The following is a 6000-nucleotide window of genomic DNA, read 5'->3' on the forward strand; positions in this document are numbered from 1 at the left end:
TCTCTTTCAGTTTTGGGGGGGTTGATTTACCTATTCCTGGTTTCAAGGTTGGGTTTTGATAATCTTAAATTAAGCTGGTCATCCCAGTTTCCCAGTTATAGTACTGGGATTAGAGATGGACACATAAACCAATCAAAGGCTTTAAGATGTGAGGAGATATTTGCCAAGTTTTTCTGGAAAAGAGAAGCTTCCACTTTCTTCTACAACATTTACTAAAATATGCATGTGAGTCTCTCAGGTTTATAACTAAGGCATCTATTTGGCTACCACTACAGGTAGAGTCTGCGTGTGTGTGTGTGTGTGTGTGTGTGTGTGTGTGTTGGTGGGAGGGGTCGGTGGGTATGTGTAATGCCCGTACAGGAAACTGAGACCGTAGAAGGCAGTGCACAGAAATAAAGATAAATTGGATCCTAGGCAACATTTTCTGAACTGGACAATCAGTCTGCCTGAACTAAGAACTACTTCTGGTTATAGATTCACTTTATTAAGCTCATTTGAGTTTTGATTTTTTACAACATAAATAACACTAACTGATACAGAATTCCAAGATTTTTGTAACAGGAAGTTCAACCATCTATTCAAAGAGATAATTTATTTTATTTTTTTATTGACGTATAGTTGATTTACAATGTTGTGTTAGTTTCAGGTGTACAGTAGAGTGATTCAGTTATATATATATATGTATATATGTATATATATGTATTTACATATATATATTCTTTTTCAGATTCTTTTCCATTATAGGTTATTATAAGATATTAAATATAGTTCCCTGTGTTATAAATTAAGTCCTTGTTGTTTATCTATTTTATATATAGTAGTGTGTATCTATTAATCCCAAACTCCTAATTTATCCCTCCCTCCCCTTTCCCTTTTGGTAACCTTAAGTTTGTTTTCTATGTCTGTGAGTCTATTTCTGTTTTGTGAATAACTTCATTTGTATCATTTTTTTTAGACTCACACATAAGTGATATCGTCTGATATTTGTCTTTCTCTGTCTGACTTACTTCATGCGGTATGACAATCTCTAAATCCATCCATGTTGCTGCACATGGCATTACTTCATTCTTTTTTATGGCTGAGTAATATTCCATTGTGTACGTGTTCCACATCTTCTTTATCCATTCATCTGTTGATGGCCATTTAGGTTGCTTCCATGTCTTGGCTATTGTAAATAGTGCTGCTATGAACATTGGGGTGCAATGTATCTTTTCAAATTAGAGTTTTCTTTGGAAATATGCCCAGGAGTGAGATTGCAGAATCATATGGTAGTTCTATTTTTAGTTTTTTAAGGAACCTATGATTTATTTTCTTAACAAGGTACAATCTGTTTGTTAGAGAATGGCATACAGTTAAATCATATATTTATCTTAACTCACTATATTCTGGAGAGCAGTGTTGCAAGGAGTAAATGCAGGGTCAAATTCCCAGGCGTCCCTGTGCTGTGGGACCAGCTGTTAAACATTGGCTCGCACTTTCTCACATTTTACCATGATGTGAAAGGATAGGAGCGGGATTAGTTTAATTCAGATCAACAAACATCTATTCAATGCTTAATGAAGTGGACTTTTATTTTCATTTTGACTGCTCAGTGTCTGAATCCCCTTCTTATGTTCAGAAATGTCTGAAAAAAGCTAGGTATTTGCTTTCTGAGCCTCCCCCTCAGCTACGGCTTGGACATCGGGTCTAGGCTCTGCCGATCAAGACCCCTGCCGCAGAACTTTAGGTCCAAAGCTAGTGATGTGAAGAAGCAGGGCCTGTGCAGAGTCTATTCTGGTTGTGGGTGTCAGAGGCACACCCATAACCAGAAATAGATTTTGTTAGGTACCAGTAAAGAAATCTGTTATCTAGACACAATAGTGACTGTAGTTGTAAGAGTATTGCCCTCTGTCAGTCTTGTCAGAGGTATAAGATGTTGAGGTTATTGTCCAGATTTATGGCTGTAGGCCTTTCACTGGGTCTGTTCTGTGGATTTTTAGTTGGTTGGTCAGCCCTTAAGACCCAATGGTGTCTGAAATGTCTGGGAAAATCAGAATTTTATGTAGCTCTGCTAAACTCCAATTAGAAAAATAATAGCAGTGTCTCTAGGACTTTAGAGAAAAATCAGATCCTCTTCAGCAAGCAGCTCTTCTCCTTTTGAGAAAGAGCTCTTGCTTTGCTACTAGGCTCTGGGAGAGACCAAAAGTCTTATCATAGTTCACTGGGTGATCATGCAACAAAAGTTGCCCATCGGTTGATATATTTCAAGCTATAAAGTTGGAGCATGCCCAGTAGGATTCCCTTATCAGATTGAGCAGAAATATGGGGTTAGATCTGAGCAGATCTTGAGGCATAAATAAGATACATGCAGAGTTGACTCATACTCCTAGTGTGCCTACTTCTGTAGCCCACAGCTTTGGCTGCGTGAGGTTGTTTGAGGTGAATCAGTCCAAGGTGCCCTGGCGAAGCATTGCGTCCCCTCAGGTGTGGTCTGCAGGACAGTGGAGAAGGAACAATTCATAGTAGGTAGAAACTCAAACTTTCTCCACGTTTTCTAGAAAGAGAGACACCTGGAGGCATCAATCTATCCCAATTCACAGGATGTGGCAATTAGGTTAGCTGAATGGTCCAGAAGTTAAAAGACACACAGTTGACGGAGAGGAATAAGGAGGTTTGGGGAAGAGATAGATAGACCTCTCAGAGTGGGCCCAGGATATGAGAATGTTGTACCCCATATGAATGCTAACCCAAAGGCCCTCCCTGCCATGAATTCACTTAACTAGCAAATGTAAGAAAAGATGATATCTAAATGGGAGACGAACATAGGAAAATGTGCCCAACTTCATTAGGTAGCAGGAAAATGCAAATTAACTCCAATAAATTCCTGCTGAACACCTCACAGAATAGCTAAAATTAAGAAGGTAAAGAATACTGTCAAAGTTTCAAGTGTCACATGTTGGCAAGTATGTGGAGTAAACAGGATTTACAATGTTGTGTTAGTTTCTGGTGTATAGCAAAGTGGTTCAGTTATACACACACACACACATATATATTCTTTTGCATATTCTTTTCCATTATGGTTTATTACAAGATATTGAATATAGTTCCCCATGCTATATAATAAGACCTTGTTCTCTATCCATCCTATATATAATAGTTTGTATCTGCTAGTCCCAGACATCCAGTCCCTGATCCCCCAACCTTGGCAACCACAAGTCTGTTCTCTATGTCTATGAGTCTGTTTCTGTTTCATAGATAAGTTCATTTGTGTCATATTTTAGATTCCACATATAAGTGATATAATATAATGTTTGTCTTTCTCTTTCTGACTTACTCTGCTTAGTATGATACTCTCTAGGTCCATCATGATGGCATTTTAAATTGAAAAAGCATTAATGACTACAATGGATTGCAAAGTATCAAATACACAAAATTCTTGAGTTCACAATGATAATACTAATAACAAAGTCCACTGATTGTTACCAGGCACCAATATACTTTAATTATTTGGGGTAAATGAGCCAGGCTTTCTACAACTTGCCACTTGCCACTCTGATACTCCTAATATGTGCCAGGGTCAGCCTAGGTCCAGGAGGTTCACAGTGAATAGAATATATCCACCCTCTTAAGTTAGCTCAGCTGAGCAGCCTGCATGAGATCTAGCTTTGGGTACCTAGATCCTTGAAGACTACACTTTTTGGCTGGCTACTTCATCTCTTTTAGCTCTTCATCTAGGATTTCTGGACAGTTAACCTTTTCTGATCTAATTAAAGCAAGTGAAGTTTGTAATTCATTGGACATATAAAATGCCTTGCCGTCTTTGAATACCCAACTGTAGACATCCAATTTTAGGGATCCTCAAACCACTAATCACTGGCCGAGATGAAGGGCTTCCGTGGTACTAGGTCAGTCAGCAGTGGGGCTGTCCACAGAAAGCAGAGTAGATGCCCCTCACCCCTTAGCCTGTCCTTTTAACTCCTAGAAAGGGATAGAAGGAAAGCAGTAGAAGAACAAGGCTTGAACAAGTGAGAAAAAATTTTGAGGTGATTCATTTCTAGGAGATTTCCCAGGATGTTGATACCCACTTACCTACAAATCTTATTTCACTTGTTTTTCAAAGTTAGAATCTTCTTTGATTTTTATTGGTCTTTCAAATGTCCTTCTAACAATTTAAAACTCGACCATTTATATAATGGCCCAGAACCTAGTCTAGAGATAGGGCCATGGGTTCAAAACTTAATGACTTATTTTTATGACCTTGAATAAGTTTATGCCATCTCTGTTTTTTTCTTTGTATAAATTGTATATTAATACCTGAACTGTGTTTTAAATGAAGGCAAAAGTTACCTTGCTTGGAGAAATCTTTTAAAACTCCCTGGGGAAATAACTGGGAATAAACAGACATTTCAGATGTCTTCACACTCCCGGAATTTATCAGATGAAAGACTTGTCAACCCAAACACAATAATTAATGTTATTTTCTCACGTGGAGAGTCCCTATTGCTTCTCCTTTTTGTGCCATCACATTAATCTTAAGCGCATGTGGAATTAAAGTTCTTTTAATTAAGCACATCACTTGGTACTTTCTAACTTTAATTTGAAGATGATAAAGCATTTTATAATGGTCAATGAATTAAACACTCCTGGGGCTTTTACAGACATGATTAGAAAGGGTAACTATCCAATTATTCTAGATGTAGAGCTTAAAGATCTGCAGTAGCCAGCCAAAAAGTTGGGCCTCTGAAAGGCTTTCTTTCTGGAAAAAAGTGTTTGGAAAGTTGCTGAGCCAAGAAGAATCAGTTGTAGTGTTGTAGTGGAAGTATGTATTTCATCATTCATTCAACATATACTTATTAGGCACCTACTCTATGCATTCTTCTAAGCACTGGAGTCACAATAGCAATAAAGTCATTGGTCTTATAGACCTCACATTCCAGGGGGAGAGAGAGAACAAACGGGGTGTGTTCTTGGTGAGAGCAGACTAGCATTTCAAATAAAATATCTCACTGAATTTAGCTAAAACATCTGGACACACACAAAATCTATTGGAAGTTATCAGAGTGCTAACAAGAGAGTGAAGGATTATGGGGCCAGGATGGGGGAAAACATGGACTTCGGGCAGTGAACTTACTGTTTAACTTTGCTGCCCTCAACCACTCCCTCCTTGATGGGGGCATTTGTCAACTCCGGCTGGGTGGCTGAGAGTGGAGCTTTCAGGAGTCTCATGGGCTAGGGCCCAGTGATTGGGTAGAGAAGACTTGAATAACACCATTAGCAACTGTCCGTGACCTAATAAATATATGTATAACAGTGCTCCTTTCAAACTGCAGAATATGCATTCTTTACGAGAACACATGGAAGAGTGACAAAAATTGATCATATTTTGTGCCATAAAGTAAGTCTCAACACATTTGAAAGGATTGAAGACACACAGAATATGATGTTTTACCATAATGCATTTATATGAGAAGTTAATAGCAAAAAAGATAACTATAATATCACAATGTGCTTTGAAATAAGAGATACATGTATAAAAAACCCATGGATCAAAGAAAAAATACAGTGGGGATTAGAAATACTTTGACCTGAATGATAATGAAACCACTTTATACAAAAATTTGTGGGATACCAGTAAAGCTGTACTTAGAGGGAAATTTATGACCTTAAATGCATGTATTAGAAGTTTTTAAAAAGCTAGAAAAAAATCAATGAGCATAGCATCCATGACAAGACTCCAAAGAGAATAGAAAGAAGAAAATTAGATTTAGGAGCAGAAATTATGGATATAGAAAACATATAAACCATAAGGAGCACCAACCATAGTTAATAAATTCTCTGAGAGACTTGGTCAGAAAAAATAAAGAATGCACAAATAACTGTTAGGAATGCTCATTGCTACAGATCCAACACACAGTAAAATGATAAGAGGATATTGTGAACACTTAGTGACAATGTACTTTGATGAAATGGATAACCTAGAAAAAAACAACTTACAAAAACTAATAAGAGGGACCTTCAAGA

This window comes from Globicephala melas, chromosome 14, assembly GCF_963455315.2.
Source record: "Globicephala melas chromosome 14, mGloMel1.2, whole genome shotgun sequence".
NCBI lineage: Eukaryota > Metazoa > Chordata > Mammalia > Artiodactyla > Delphinidae > Globicephala > Globicephala melas.